Consider the following 17116-nt stretch of genomic DNA (forward strand, 5'->3'; position numbering starts at 1 on the left):
CCTAAACATAACCCACCTTCATCACCTTTACAAAATATCTACACGTTCAGGTGACAGTTGAGAGAGAGAGAGAGAGAAACATATACAAAGCCTCTCCAGTAACAGAAGGGAGTAATAAGGGTTCGGTATTTACCTGATAATCATTCCATGATATTACTTTGAGCCTTATCATGACCCTCGAAGATCGGACGTCCCTCCATAAACTAGAACCTTAGTCGTAAGAAAATAATAGAAGAAAAAAAAGCTTCACCAGGACTATGGGTCGTCGTGTATGCTCGCTCACCTTGGCTGACGTCAGGATTGTGTGTTCCTCTTGCATCTCTTTATTCGGCTGACTGGAGACGAGACAGCGCGATATCGGCCTTCCCTCTATATCTCACCATCTAATCTCTCCCCATGACTATCCTGTTCCTCCTCCTCCCCTCCATACTCCACATCCAGTCCTCCCTAACCTTTCCTCGAGGCTGGTCACTCCCCAAACCCCAGCTTAAGCGCCTCACCACCTCCCCCAGCACTTGCAGTAACATGGGTTATCATGAGCGCCTCACCACCTCCCCCAGCACTTGCAGTAACATGGGTTAGCATGAGCGCCTCACCACCTCCCCCAGCACTTGCAGTAACATGGGTTAGCATGAGAAAGTTTATAGCAAATTACATTTCCACGTGTTAACAGTGAGTGTTCTTGTGTGGTGTGTGTGTGTGTGTTGAGGTGGACGTACAGTTCATGGCTTTGGTGTCGCACCGGGTTTTAACTTCCAGCATACGTTCGTGTTCCTAACTCAGAGTTTCGCTGTGACACTAGACACATAAATCTCTCCACAGAAACCCAGCTAAGACTATTCCATCCAGTCGCAGGGGATTTTCAGAGCAAGATGGCGTTCAATGACGTAAAACTGTCTTATTTGCAGTCCAGTCCACGTGGAGGGAAAGCACAGGCCAGACTTTATGAGTTCATCTTACTTGGTAAAACTCACATTTCTCTCCATCTCATACGATGGATGACGGACTGGCTCGAGAATCGACATCCCTGCTTTGGCTTGTCCTACAACTCCGTCCCACTGTGGGGGGACACCACCACGTCCCTCACTTTTACTTTTTGGTCTTATGAGAGTCGCCCTCTCTCTCTCTCTCTCTCTCTCTCTCTCTCTCTCCCCCAACACAGGCTGTAGATCAGCTCTGGGCATTAGTAAGTCAAGCAGGCGAGGCTGGCGGCGCGGCAGGGTGGTGGAGCCTCGGCTAAGCCTAAGGCCAGCCACCCATAAATACGGCCGTGTTTGTGCACTCCGACACGCGTCCCCCGTCCTGTGTGTACAAATTAATGCCTCATCCATATACAAATCTGTGGCTCACATGCCTGTCCTACATCCACTACGCCTTCCACGCCGCCTTCTGCGTTAGACCGCCACATCTTTCATACTCTCGGCTCCTGTCTATATCCTCAGCAAGTCAGGGATGTGTGTAACGCGGTGGCTGGCAGTCCGCCCTGCTCGTCCAAAATCGTAAGTTAGATCGTGACTGTTGTCTTGTATACGATGAATATCAATGGTCAACTGTTGTATGTGTTTGCGTCACATGTATGTTTACTCGTTTTATGTATTTTTGTATATTCTGGAGGCGAAAGATGATGAGTCTTTAGGCAAGAGAAGCAGAATTACAAGGAAATATTTTCGTACTAGTAATATTTGTTTTTGTTTTTATTTTGGACGAGAAAAGGATATTGATCTTTCGTTGTTTATCTTGTCCACACACACACACACACACACACACACACTGATGGTTAGCATTACTGACCATGAGTCAGCACGGGCCCGAACGGGTCGGACCCGTAAAGACTCAGCAATCTGCCCACACCCAACCCAAGTGTTCATCCTCCTCTTGGGGCTGGTGGATAAATGGATACCTGACTTAGGCAGGGCTGTGTGTGTGTGTGTGTGTGTGTGTGTGTGTGTGTGTGTGTGTGTATAAATACGAGTAAAGCTATCATATATAATATACAAGGTTTAGGAATGGGGCAACATGAGAGTAAAATAAGTTTCCCCTAACACACAAATGGTAATCACATACACACACGCGAGTGTACTACCTCCTCCCCTTACTGTTGGTGGATAACGCCATACAACTGTGATGGTAATACACCTACATTCTTATAAGCAAGATAACACCACTATTCCCCCTCCCCCAGAATGCACCCACACTCACACACACTTACAATGCACCACTATTCCCCCTCCCCAAGAATACATTCACACTCACACACACTTACAATGCAGCTTTATTTCCCTCTCCCAGAATACATCCACGCTCTCACAATTAACATATACCATTATTTCCCTCACCCAGAATACATACACACCCAGACTTAAGATACGCCACTATTTCCCTTTCCCAGAATACACCCACACTCTCACCCTTTCAATAAACCACTATTTCCTTATCAGGATAAACCCCAACTCTCATAATAAAGAGAAACACATCCTCAGTCAACGCACCATCTATTCTGAGAGAATACCTGATGATGATGGCTCAGTGAGTGATGTACGCATTCCCCTGATGGATGGCAGGTGGACAACCATCCCTCTATACTTAACTCTCTCTCTCTCTCTCTCTCTCTCTCTCTCTCTCTCTCTCTCTCTCTCTCTCTCTCTCTCTCTCTCTCTCTCTCTCTCTCTCTCAATAATTCCTTTTATATCAAAACCATCCAATGACGGAGCATGGTTTCTCGGATTACAGCGGTACACCCGTCTCATTGTGAGTTATTGGCCCTTTAGCTGTGACATCATTCCTAACTAGATTATGAGGCAGAGCCTCTCATAACTTTACGTTTCAGATCTTAAGTCACAGACTCTTCGATGAGGCGCTTTACGAGATCCTGTAAAGCTTGATTTCTATAGTATATTCATTTACATTTATGTATTTACGGTTTTCTCCTCTAATCATAAAACATTTTGATACTTCTTGTTTCCTTATTACTATATATTATATATGTAACTTATATTAATAGGTTTTCTGTTACACATTATACACATAGATGACGCAAGCGTTTGGCTATCAAAAGCCATACACGTAGATTACGAGACGTTTTTGTATCATACATTATCTATGTAGATTACGTGAACGTTTTTGAATAATACATATATGCGTAGATTACGTAAACGTTTATCGATTATACATTATACATGTAGATTACGTAAACGTTTTGAAATTATACATTAGACATGTAGATTTCATAAACGTTTCTCCTCTCTTTTTCTTTTTTTATGTTACATCAAAGCTTCGAATTTACAGATATCACCCTCAGCCATCATTATTTATTCAGCCATTAAGATATTGACCGTGAGCACGACACACCAATCGCTTAATCCTCAACTCTAACCATCCCCCTCCCCCAATCCCTTCCCAAGCCCCACCCATTCCTTCCTCCTCCGTCGTCTTTGGGCCAGCGTTCCGACCAGCTCCTAAATCAGGGTTGGGGATTCTCTCCCCAGATCGATCCCCGAGCGATACGCAGGCCAGCCAAGGAATCCTCGCGAATCACAGGTTATTCGATAGTCATAATGCCTGGCCGATGATGGCGGGCACCCGTCATTAGGACGTAACCCTTTGGTGCCCGCTCTGCAATTCCCTTAAGAGAAGCAATGTTGCAAATGCGAACGCCCCCAAACCCGCTGACCACACTCACTCCTCCCTTTCTCCTCCCCATTTTCTAACCTCTGGTACTGACGTCAGCCATTCTTCCTATTCTTTTTTTTTATTATTTTTTTTCCTAGGGAATTCATCGGTTCTTTCTCTTTTCGTATAGAGACATTTGACCGAGATCCGCCCGTTGTGATTTTGATACGGATGGTTGAAGGTGTGTGAGGAGGATAATCACAAGGAAGAGGAAGGAGAGGAGGTAGGAGGAGGAGGAGGAGGGTATGGTGGTGTTGGTGGCGCTGCGCGAAGGACCAAGCTGGCTGTACGTGGTGTTGAAGGAACCCGACTGGTTAGCGCTGTTGATCCTGCCAGCCTTCGTCTGGCCCACGCTTCCTCCATGATGGCTTCATTAGCTCGTCCCGACTCCGAATTAGCGAATGATTTAAAATCAAGAATTCTTTTGCCCCAACGTATAAATTACGGGTCAAATGGGAAAGCTGGGGCCCAAATTACTACGTTACTTAGGGGGGAAAAAAATATTGTCTATACAATAATGATCCTGTAATCATGATATGTTAATTGTCGCCTATTAAGGTTAATCTTTGTTTGATAGCTATATCCTGGTTTCGTTATTTATCATCCTCTTAGAAAAGTGGGAGGGAGGAGGGGAGTGGGGGGAGGAGAAGGGGGGGGGGGGGAATTCACCCATGCCTTTAAAAGGCCATCGACTTGAAACCGATTGTGAAGAGTGGCACGGAGTACTTAGGAGGTTACTGGAAGGACCCCTCCAAGAGGCATTCCTCATTCACGCACCAAACACCCGGAGATCGCTCTCAAAACTTAGGTAAAGGCCAGCCTAAAATTCTCATTCAGGATGGGAGACTCGGAACTCTTTGTCACTCATGAACAACACCTGGGATTCCTCCTCGATCCCATTGGAACACTTAAGAGATTCTCTGTCTGTCATGTGAGAGTTCCACGACAGTCAGTCGTCAAGACAGAACAGCGAGGGTCCTCCGAAAAGCGTGGCGACACATGGTACTGCTTCACTCACGAGAACCATCCAGGAATTAACTCATGTCGGGACCTGACTCTCCTCATTACTGGACACTAGTATTCACCTCACTCGTAGAGAGATGCTCAAGACTCACTCCCCCACTTACTTGTATAGGAACTCCTTCAGTCTAACATATACATATATATATATATATATATATATAGACACCTGTCTCTCATGTGTAGACCTGAACCTACTCACCACCTGAACCTACTCACTCACGGAGGGATAACCAAGGTTCCTTGTCAGTCACTCGAGGAGGGAAATGAGGTAAGCAGTTCCATAGGGCAGGGTCCTCACGCCAGGGGGCTTCAAAGGCCGATGATAAGGCAATCCACCAACCCTATTCCCAACCCAAGCACCAAACAAACCAACAATCTCTATACAAACCAAAACATTGGAGAATATGACACAACCATCTGGCTAACCATACGTACTTCTGAACAGCCAAAACACAACAGTTCCCAACCACGGCAGCAAACAAAACCCAGTTAATATACTAACCAAAACATTATACAACTATACAACCCCCTCCCCCCGTACTAACCACAGTGCTAAACAACCTAACATCCAACTTACCGACCGTAGTACTAGACATCCAAACAACCAGGGGGGCCAACCTTAACAAAATGCAGCCACATCAACAACTTAACCTATGAAAAATCTTTTTCCAGGTACCAAAAGACGTGAGATGAGGGGCTGGGTGGTAGTGTGTGTGTGTGTGTAAAACCACTTAGACTATATCTCTTTATTAAGGACTTTGCAGTCTTAATTTCCTTTATTGTAGGCTTGAGGATAACGTTAGCAGAAGGCAGTGGGTACTCTCCAAAAGACCTTAAATATTCTCAAATTAACAACGATATATAAGATCATGCGTGATATCGCCAGGGTATTGGCATGATGGAAGATGGCGTGCACGTCTGTGATTATAAGCTCATGTGTGTGTGTGTGTGTGTGTGTGTGTGTGTGTGATTGTGTGTGTATATGCACCAATGTGTGTTTTGTTAACTGTGCTGTCAGATCGGTAATTGATGATTGGGCTTGGGAAATTGCCAGGTTTGGTCCATCCTTGATTATAACCCTACGAAATAACATGTATATCTGATGTATTTTTTCTCCCCCCCCTCCTCCTCTCCTTTTTCTTTAAGCAGTTACAGTTCACAAGGAGATATACTTAACAGGGTATTTACTCGTATCTTCAGACCGGGGGTTAGAGGAGTCTGAAGAACTCTGGTGTAATTAAAACGATGAATTCATCGTAGGAAATGGGCGATAAGAACCCCCAGCTCAGATAACACGCACCATCAAAATTGGCGAAGGATGATGGCGATTACTATCATGAAAAAGAGATATGATGAAAGGTTAGATATTGTGTAATTGAGCACAGCCCCTCTGTACTGGGAGGCAATTAAAGACGGACCGAGACTTTTGCTTCTGGGAGAAACACACACACACACACACACACCGGCCGGCAGGGCTGGCTCTGCTGTTCTCCTCCTCAATGGATGGCAACGCTACGATCACTCGCTTTATTAAGTTGTTGAGGGAGGAGGATTGGCAGCACAGCCGTGTGTCGTTTTGGTGTCTATTTCAGGTTTTACGAAAAGCTCGCTCAAGACGTATGACTGCGCAGTCGCGGTGATTCGTACAGATCATGTACTCGTTTTTCTTTCTCTCAAAGCAAAGCTCCACAAATCATTTTCTCTTTATTTTACAATCGCAACTCGGAGAAGTAATTGAATGGGCGGTGTGGAGGGAGGCCAATTGACCAATTGCCTCTCTTCCATCACTCTCAGCTCCAGCACTGCCAGCAATTTGACCGTGTCATTACTCACCAAAAATAAGTTAGTCAAAAAAAAGCAATGGTAAGTAACTTACCTAAGCAACGGTGAGTAACTGTTACCTAAGCAACGGTGAGTAACTGTTACCTAAGCAAGAGTGAGTAACTGTTACCTAACCAAAAATAAGTTAGTCAAAAAAAAGCAATGGTAAGTAACTTACCTAAGCAACGGTGAGTAACTGTTACCTAAGCAACGGTGAGTAACTGTTACCTAAGCAAGAGTGAGTAACTGTTACCTAAGCAACGGTGAGTAACTGTTACCTAAGCAAGAGTGAGTAACTGTTACCTAAGCAACGGTGAGTAACTGTTACCTAAGCAAGAGTGAGTAACTGTTACCTAAGCAAGAGTGAGTAACTGTTACCTAAGCAAGAGTGAGTAACTGTTACCTAAGCAAGAGTGAGTAACTGTTACCTAAGCAACGGTGAGTAACTGTTACCTAAGCAACGGTGAGTAACTGTTACCTAAGCAACGGTGAGTAACTGTTACCTAAGCAAGAGTGAGTAACTGTTACCTAACCAAAAATAAGTTAGTCAAAAAAAAGCAATGGTAAGTAACTTACCTAAGCAACGGTGAGTAACTGTTACCTAAGCAAGAGTGAGTAACTGTTACCTAAGCAAGAGTGAGTAACTGTTACCTAAGCAAGAGTGAGTAACTGTTACCTAAGCAAGAGTGAGTAACTGTTACCTAAGCAAGAGTGAGTAACTGTTACCTAAGCAAGAGTGAGTAACTGTTACCTAAGCAACGGTGAGTAACTGTTACCTAAGCAACGGTGAGTAACTGTTACCTAAGCAAGAGTGAGTAACTGTTACCTAAGCAAGAGTGAGTAACTGTTACCTAAGCAAGAGTGAGTAACTGTTACCTAAGCAAGAGTGAGTAACTGTTACCTAAGCAACGGTGAGTAACTGTTACCTAAGCAAGAGTGAGTAACTGTTACCTAAGCAAGAGTGAGTAACTGTTACCTAAGCAAGAGTGAGTAACTGTTACCTAAGCAACGGTGAGTAACTGTTACCTAAGCAACGGTGAGTAACTGTTACCTAAGCAAGAGTGAGTAACTGTTACCTAAGCAACGGTGAGTAACTGTTACCTAAGCAACGGTGAGTAACTGTTACCTAAGCAAGAGTGAGTAACTGTTACCTAAGCAAGAGTGAGTAACTGTTACCTAAGCAACGGTGAGTAACTGTTACCTAAGCAACGGTGAGTAACTGTTACCTAAGCAACGGTGAGTAACTGTTACCTAAGCAAGAGTGAGTAACTGTTACCTAAGCAACGGTGAGTAACTGTTACCTAAGCAAGAGTGAGTAACTGTTACCTAACCAAAAATAAGTTAGTCAAAAAAAAGCAATGGTAAGTAACTTACCTAAGCAACGGTGAGTAACTGTTACCTAAGCAAGAGTGAGTAACTGTTACCTAAGCAACGGTGAGTAACTGTTACCTAAGCAAGAGTGAGTAACTGTTACCTAAGCAAGAGTGAGTAACTGTTACCTAAGCAAGAGTGAGTAACTGTTACCTAAGCAACGGTGAGTAACTGTTACCTAAGCAAGAGTGAGTAACTGTTACCTAAGCAAGAGTGAGTAACTGTTACCTAAGCAAGAGTGAGTAACTGTTACCTAAGCAAGAGTGAGTAACTGTTACCTAAGCAAGAGTGAGTAACTGTTACCTAAGCAAGAGTGAGTAACTGTTACCTAAGCAAGAGTGAGTAACTGTTACCTAAGCAACGGTGAGTAACTGTTACCTAAGCAAGAGTGAGTAACTGTTACCTAAGCAAGAGTGAGTAACTGTTACCTAAGCAACGGTGAGTAACTGTTACCTAAGCAAGAGTGAGTAACTGTTACCTAAGCAACGGTGAGTAACTGTTACCTAAGCAAGAGTGAGTAACTGTTACCTAAGCAACGGTGAGTAACTGTTACCTAAGCAACGGTGAGTAACTGTTACCTAAGCAACGGTGAGTAACTGTTACCTAAGCAACGGTGAGTAACTGTTACCTAAGCAACGGTGAGTAACTGTTACCTAAGCAAGAGTGAGTAACTGTTACCTAAGCAACGGTGAGTAACTGTTACCTAAGCAACGGTGAGTAACTGTTACCTAAGCAACGGTGAGTAACTGTTACCTAAGCAAGAGTGAGTAACTGTTACCTAAGCAACGGTGAGTAACTGTTACCTAAGCAACGGTGAGTAACTGTTACCTAAGCAACGGTGAGTAACTGTTACCTAAGCAAGAGTGAGTAACTGTTACCTAAGCAACGGTGAGTAACTGTTACCTAAGCAAGAGTGAGTAACTGTTACCTAAGCAAGAGTGAGTAACTGTTACCTAAGCAACGGTGAGTAACTGTTACCTAAGCAACGGTGAGTAACTGTTACCTAAGCAAGAGTGAGTAACTGTTACCTAAGCAAGAGTGAGTAACTGTTACCTAAGCAACGGTGAGTAACTGTTACCTAAGCAACGGTGAGTAACTGTTACCTAAGCAACGGTGAGTAACTGTTACCTAAGCAAGAGTGAGTAACTGTTACCTAAGCAAGAGTGAGTAACTGTTACCTAAGCAACGGTGAGTAACTGTTACCTAAGCAACGGTGAGTAACTGTTACCTAACCAAAAATAAGTTAGTCAAAAAAAAGCAATGGTAAGTAACTTACCTAAGCAACGGTGAGTAACTGTTACCTAAGCAAGAGTGAGTAACTGTTACCTAAGCAACGGTGAGTAACTGTTACCTAAGCAACGGTGAGTAACTGTTACCTAAGCAACGGTGAGTAACTGTTACCTAAGCAAGAGTGAGTAACTGTTACCTAAGCAACGGTGAGTAACTGTTACCTAAGCAACGGTGAGTAACTGTTACCTAAGCAACGGTGAGTAACTGTTACCTAAGCAAGAGTGAGTAACTGTTACCTAAGCAACGGTGAGTAACTGTTACCTAAGCAACGGTGAGTAACTGTTACCTAAGCAACGGTGAGTAACTGTTACCTAAGCAACGGTGAGTAACTGTTACCTAAGCAAGAGTGAGTAACTGTTACCTAAGCAACGGTGAGTAACTGTTACCTAAGCAAGAGTGAGTAACTGTTACCTAAGCAACGGTGAGTAACTGTTACCTAAGCAAGAGTGAGTAACTGTTACCTAAGCAAGAGTGAGTAACTGTTACCTAAGCAACGGTGAGTAACTGTTACCTAAGCAAGAGTGAGTAACTGTTACCTAAGCAACGGTGAGTAACTGTTACCTAAGCAAGAGTGAGTAACTGTTACCTAAGCAAGAGTGAGTAACTGTTACCTAAGCAAGAGTGAGTAACTGTTACCTAAGCAACGGTGAGTAACTGTTACCTAAGCAAGAGTGAGTAACTGTTACCTAAGCAAGAGTGAGTAACTGTTACCTAAGCAAGAGTGAGTAACTGTTACCTAAGCAAGAGTGAGTAACTGTTACCTAAGCAACGGTGAGTAACTGTTACCTAAGCAACGGTGAGTAACTGTTACCTAAGCAACGGTGAGTAACTGTTACCTAAGCAACGGTGAGTAACTGTTACCTAAGCAACGGTGAGTAACTGTTACCTAAGCAACGGTGAGTAACTGTTACCTAAGCAAGAGTGAGTAACTGTTACCTAAGCAACGGTGAGTAACTGTTACCTAAGCAACGGTGAGTAACTGTTACCTAAGCAACGGTGAGTAACTGTTACCTAAGCAAGAGTGAGTAACTGTTACCTAAGCAACGGTTAGTAACTTACCTAAGCAACGGTGAGCAACTGTTACCTAACCAAAAATAAGTTAGTCAAAAAAAAGCAATGGTAAGTAACTTACCTAAGCAACGGTAAGTAACTTAACTAAGCAACGGTGAGTAACTGTTACCTAAGCAAGAGTGAGTAACTGTTACCTAAGCAAGAGTGAGTAACTGTTACCTAACCAAAAATAAGTTAGTCAAAAAAAAGCAATGGTAAGTAACTTACCTAAGCAACGGTGAGTAACTGTTACCTAACCAAAAATAAGTTAGTCAAAAAAAAGCAATGGTAAGTAACTTACCTAAGCAACGGTGAGTAACTGTTACCTAAGCAAGAGTGAGTAACTGTTACCTAAGCAAGAGTGAGTAACTGTTACCTAAGCAAGAGTGAGCAACTGTTACCTAACCAAAAATAAGTTAGTCAAAAAAAAGCAATGGTAAGTAACTTACCTAAGCAACGGTAAGTAACTTAACTAAGCAACGGTGAGTAACTGTTACCTAAGCAAGAGTGAGTAACTGTTACCTAACCAACAGTAAGTTACTGTCAAAAAAGCAACGGTAAGTTAGGATGGGTTTGGTTAATGTCGCCCAAGTGGTTTCTGAGGAATGAAGTTGTTTGGTAACTTCTGCTTTAAGCTAATGGCATTAAAGGCCGTCAACGTCAAATCATAGCCACCAGATCGAGAAAACGAACATCATCTTCAGGCGTTTCAGATAACGCCAAGACTGTAAATGCTTCCACTGTGTGGCTCTTGAGCTACAAAAATACTCGCTACTTTAAAGAAAAAAAAGCAGAAACATTTTGAATAAAGTTGATGAAACATGCCTTTATCTAACCTCGACTAACGGAGGCTAAATTGGTTAAATTCCATAAAATACTGAAGTTTTCAGGAGGGGAGATATTACGGATCTATAAAATCCAGACAGCGGTAATAACGGTGACTTCTAGTGCTGGTCATACATCTGCGTGATGGTGGGGTCGGCCGCCATGTGTTCTCGTGGACTGCTCTGCTCTCCTCCAGGTTGTGATGCGTCTCGGTATGTTAATCACAGGTTATGTTGCATGTTACGCAAGCTCGACTGAGATCATGACCCTGTCCTGTATGGGTTACAAAAGGAATCCATGCACTTAAGAGGCCAATGGATCACTGGCGGTTGTAATTCTCCTCTGTATTAAAGCTGATGGTTATCATCCCTCTTTATATAGTCAAGAAGGTTGTGCGATCCTGTCTCTGATGTTCTCTACGGGTTGTGATTTCTCTCTGAATTCCCCCGAGAGGTTGTGATTCCACCTAGGATGCTCGGTAAAGGTTATAATTCCTCCATTTAGCGCTTCCGTAAGTAGTGATCCAGACACGCATGTATCCCAGAGGTTGTGATTCCACCTGGTGCGCTGCCGGGAAGGTTGTGATCCACGACACGTATGTTTCCCAGAGGTTGTTGCGATTCATCCTGGTGTGTTTTCCCGGAAGGGGTTGTGATCCGCCCCGCCGGTCGTCAGAGGGAGCGGCGCGGCCGCCCGACCAACAACAAAGCCGAGGTCGCATGACGGAGGGCAATTTTACGGACCCGACTCTCGCTCTGGGTCAACATGTCGGCCGGGGCTAAGGCAGGTACTAACAAGCTCCGGAGGGTCAGGTATCGTCCGCGATCGCTCTGGTATCGTCCGGGGATCGTTGTTAACCCGCTGACAGCCCCTTTCTCCCGCAAGGGTTATCTGTGCTTTCATCGCCCTGTTCTTGCGGTCTCAACCTGGCATGGGGCACCTGACGGAGGGAGGAGAGGAGTGTGTTGGGGGGAAGGCTCGTTCGCAAGAAGACGCAAGAGTTCCCAAGAGCTCAATTACACCCATGATTACTGATTACAAAAACAGAGCAGTACTTCCTGGCTCGTCTTACGCTCTCGAAACGCCTAACTACCAGATAAGTAATTTGCTTTAGCATTCGTTTTAAGAGTAACGACACTCGAAGACTATGATTAGCGAATCACCGTCTGCTCTCGGGTAACAAACTACTCGTAAGAGGAAGTAATCTAAGTCTTGCCTTCCTACGATAGATCCTGGTCGTATATTGCTGCGCGTCGTCGCTGAAGACGCGACGTGATGGAGGTAGTGATAATCTTGCGCAGAGTTTGAGAGTTCGTAATACACTGAAGGGGGGAGGGGGAAAGAGGAGGACCAGGTCACGCCACGGGTGGCTATTTGATCGCGTCATTTAATTTCCTGTTAATTTCGAATCTGCTCCTCCGCAGCTTAGGAATAACTATGAAAAAAAAAGAAAAAGTTCATTACATGAATTTTGATGGATTCTGGAGTGCTATGTAGTTAAGACTGGTGATCAGATATCGCGTAGTATCTTCAGCAACTATGTCGTGATAAATATGCTGCCTGATTTGCATTTCCTGCTATGACGGGGTCAACTGCATGTTACAATGTACGAGATATATCATCAGTAATGTTTGGGGTAATTAGAGTGAGCAATGTGTGTGTATGTGTGTGTGTATGTGTGTGGGTGTGTGTGTGTGTGTGTGTGTGTATGCGTGTGCGTGTGTGTGTGTGTGTGTGTGTGTGTGTGTGTGTGTGTATGCGTGTGTGTGTGTGTGTGTGTGTGTGTATGCGTGTGTGTGTGTGTGTGTGTGTGTGTGTGGAGCCTTATATGTGTGTGCATGCATGCGTGTGTGTGTGTGTGTGTGTGTGTGTGTGTGTGTGTGTGTGTGTGTGTGTGTGTGTGTGTGTGTATGTGTGTGTGTGGAGCCTTATATCTTTTTTGGGGGGGAGTAGATTAAGTATATCTATTTCACACCAAACATTTTGTTATCATACATTTCTTGGAAACATAAAACGGAAACTGAGAACTGGGTTGTCTTATTGAAAAGTGTCTTATTTCCTTATGAACCCAATGATAAAATGTATTTCGCGATTCTGTGAACGATGTGAGCAAAACTCACACTCAACATCTTGCTCACCCTCAACATCTTGCTCACCCTCAAACATCTTGCTCACCCTCAAACATCTTGCTCACCCTCAAACATCTTGCTCACCCTCAAACATCTTGCTCACCCTCAAACATCTTGCTCACCCTAAACATCTTGCTCACAATCAACATCTTGCTCACAATCAACCATCTTGCTCACGATCAACCATCTTGCTCACCCTCAACATCTTGCTCACCCTCAACATCTTGCTCACAATCAACATCTTGCTCACCCTCAACATCTTGCTCACAATCAACATCTTGCTCACCCTAAGCATCTTGCTCACAATCAACATCTTGCTCACGATCAACCATCTTGCTCACCCTCAAACATCTTGCTAAATGACCGACGTAATTAATCTTATTTTCTGCAGTCCCACCATAATACGTCTGAATTTCTTAGTGCAAGCTTTCTGCCGTATACAATATCTTGAAAATAACAAAATACACCAGCTGAAATTACGCCTCCAAATTACACCTACAATAACTTCGTTCAGTACTTGTGACGTGAAGGAATACCTCTCAAAGAGGGAGTGTATCCATTCTCATTTCTGCAACGTACGATTTCCATTCTATACATCATGAGAGAACTGCTACGTTAAGTACGTTAAATACAGCTCTGCTTCGTTGAACTTCCTCTCCCGTGACCGACGTTTAATGTCTCGTTAAGCTTTGTGTCATTTCATGAAGTCACCAAATTTCCTGAATATTTTCTTTTCCTTTATTCCATCTTGAATTCTAAAAATTTCTCTAAATTCCCTTTCGCTCTTTCTATTCCCTATTAGACCTTTTGATTATGCAAATTCATACCTTCCTAAGGTTCATGGTCAGGAACACCTATCTGTACCTAAATACTTATATCAACACTCCACATCTTTTAGTTTCTCGGTCAATACGGATGGGACGAGTCACAACGAAACGTAGACGGATGGTAATTATTAATGAAATTCCACAATTCATTGAAGATCAGCTTCAATGTTTTGGATTCTCTTGTTTCCCAGTATCTTATGACGCAAACTGAATTCGACGCCAGAAAATTGTAGAGTTTCCTGGTTTTACACCTGGATATTTTGTCTCATTGCTTTTCCCATATTTTTCTGGGAGGTGGAATGAGGTCGCAAACCTTCGAAACACAATCTTATTTTAGATAGAAGGAACATCCAGTTTTCTTTCAATGATAATAATCGTAGATATTACTACTAATAAGATTATCGTTACTATCATTTCAACTATTACTACAACTACTATTCCTAATACTACTGCGACTACTTCTACTTATGGTTATGATTGTAAAATCAGTAATGACACTATGATGAAAGCAAACACAGTAATAGCACAATAACAACAACTTTGACGATGATAATGATAATAATGATACTACTACTACTACTACTACTACAACTACTACTAATAATAATGACACTAATAATAATAATAATCATAAATGATACGGGCAAATTCACTTGCATATACAAACACACAATGCTGACATTACTCCGCTATGGCCAATGGGAAAACAAAACTCATTAGCGTTCGAACTTTCTCTGACGCGCCAAATCTGACCGTCTTTATTACAGTTGAGTACAGTTTGCCTTACCACTCAAATGCAATGAATCTCGCACTGTATCATACAGCAGTGTTGTTGAATGTAACCTGAGCTTCATACGCTTGTAAATTTTTACTCTCAAGTGTCATTCGCCAAGTATGACACAAAAACGTTCTATTCAGTGGTTCAAGATGAGAGAGTCGACCTATCTCGTTGTTTCCTATGAACCATCTGTCATGTTTCAAACATAACGTAAGTGTGGATTCAACAATACGTCGTGTAATAATGGTTCATTATTCAGTTGCTCACGTAATAAAGGTATGGTTGCTTTTAATGAAGTCGTACCCAGGTAATTTGAATAGTTTTATGAGGAAAGATTTATGAAACATTTTTGAAATATAGAAAAAAATATATGGTTTCAATATGATGGATTCCTACGACTGATTCCGTACCTGGAGTGGCTGACACCCCACCACCCAACCCACCGAGAAGAAAAAAAAAATCGCTGTAATGTGCTTGGGTTCGACTCTCGTTGTGAATTTACCCTCATAATTAAATATACTTTTTACGACCTGGCAAAAGCATGGAAATTGGTCTGTAATGGTTTGGACGGGATGATGACCTTAGCTTGAAGATAAGCGCCACCCACACCATCAAGGTCCTGATTGGTGAATACACACTCTCTCTCTCCCACTCTCTCTCTCTCTCTCTCTCTCTCTCTCTCTCTCTCTCTCTCTCTCTCTCTCTCTCTCTCTCGGGGCCGATCATCCCACTACATACCTGGGTAATGGAGGAGCGACTCCTTATCACTGCAAGCTCTTTAACAGCTGAGTGACCTCGGCTCCACGTCGTGACCTGTGCGGAGAGGAGAACCCATAAGTGCATTAGCTCGGAGCTTATCGGGGGTCCTGCATGGCGAGTGGTGGGAGTCGCTGATAAGGTGGTCAGGCGGGGCGATGTGAGGTGGGGGAGGAGGAGGAGGAGAGGAGAAGGAGCAGAGAGAAAGGGCTTGGCTGAACCCCTGCCTGCAGGAGGAGGGTGGCCATCACCGCCACTAAAACACCGTGTACGTACCTACCACAGGTGAGTACGTACACGTTAGTGATGCGTTTCCATGGTGGCGGATGACATAAAAGATACATACTCACACACACACACACACACACACTCACACACACACACACACACACACTGTATGTGTGTGTGTGTGTGTGTGTGTGTGTGTGTGTGTGTGTGTGTGTGTGTGTGTGAGAATCCATACAACACAAAATACCAACCCACACGAGTGTAGAACTCTCCCTCACTAACACACAAATAGTACTCACATCCAGTACTCACATCCAGTACTCACATCCAGTACTCACATCCAGTACTCACACTCGGCTGTACGGGACGCGCACTCACACATGAGCTGTCATCTGTCGCCGAACATTTTCAGTGGAAATGGATTCATCGTCGAATAAAGTTCCCTAAATTCACCTCGACCAGAATCCCTAATATTAGAGACAAGACCTTTGTGAGCGCCATGTTATATACCACTACACTCTCCGCTATTACCAACCTTATCGTACGGTGGAATCGGACAAATGATTACGTTCCAACTGCACTAATTAAGTAAACCTCTGAAATAATAGGTTCAGGTCTCAAACATACAAGATCAAAACCGACTTTCTTTTATATTCTCGACGTCCTGCAGATATGGAGTGTCCAGGTGTGTGTGTGTGTGTGTGTGTGTGTGTGTGTGTGTGTGTGTGTGTGTGTGTAGAGAACACAGGTGGGAAAGGTTAAGATATGATGGGGTGGCAGACGAGTGCAGGTGTTTCCAAGAACACCTGTCTGATATCATTTGAGGATAAGACTCTGCTTGTGGGACTCCAAGCCCAACGTATCTCATATTACTTTTTAATGTCTTTTCCCTAGGATCCAATTCTCTTCTCCATGAAGGCTGCTGGCAAGAGTAAGCGAGAGTCGCCGGATCATGAGGATGACCTGATCGCATGGCAACGGTCAGCAGACCGTGCATGATCCGTCTCGAGGGGCAGCAAGACACGCGAGACACGCGACTGCAGGAGCAAACTTCCACGTCGAGGAAAAGAAAGAAAAACAACACATCGAGCTGTGTGAAAGCATGGCCATGGGGGGCGCGGTCTTGTGGATCACTGACCCATCCAGCGGTCTCAATCGACCTTTAATCGTATCTTTTTTTTTTTTTCATCTTTGATAACGATAAATAACGATCCAAAAGGATGGTTCGTCTTTGAGGTATGTCCGAGGGGAAACACGTACGCCTCTCTGGAGGAGGGAGAGTATACACGCAGGTTATGAGACAATGTTACGGGCGAGTTTCACCAGAATAATCAACACATCATCATCGC

General features: G+C 43.7%; 1 long non-coding RNA gene across 1 annotated transcript in view; it reads right to left on the reverse strand.

The window, feature by feature from the left end:
* The window catches only part of LOC139751763 (uncharacterized), a 76141-nt gene extending 60557 nt beyond the window's left edge, over positions 1 to 15584 (reverse strand). The window contains exon 1 of the long non-coding RNA XR_011713421.1: positions 15522 to 15584. This is a non-coding gene — a long non-coding RNA (uncharacterized lncRNA). The remainder of the gene's footprint in view (positions 1 to 15521) is intronic.
* Between the last annotated feature and the right edge of the window lie 1532 nt (positions 15585 to 17116).

The sequence above is a fragment of the Panulirus ornatus genome, chromosome 12 (genome assembly GCF_036320965.1).
Source record: "Panulirus ornatus isolate Po-2019 chromosome 12, ASM3632096v1, whole genome shotgun sequence".
NCBI lineage: Eukaryota > Metazoa > Arthropoda > Malacostraca > Decapoda > Palinuridae > Panulirus > Panulirus ornatus.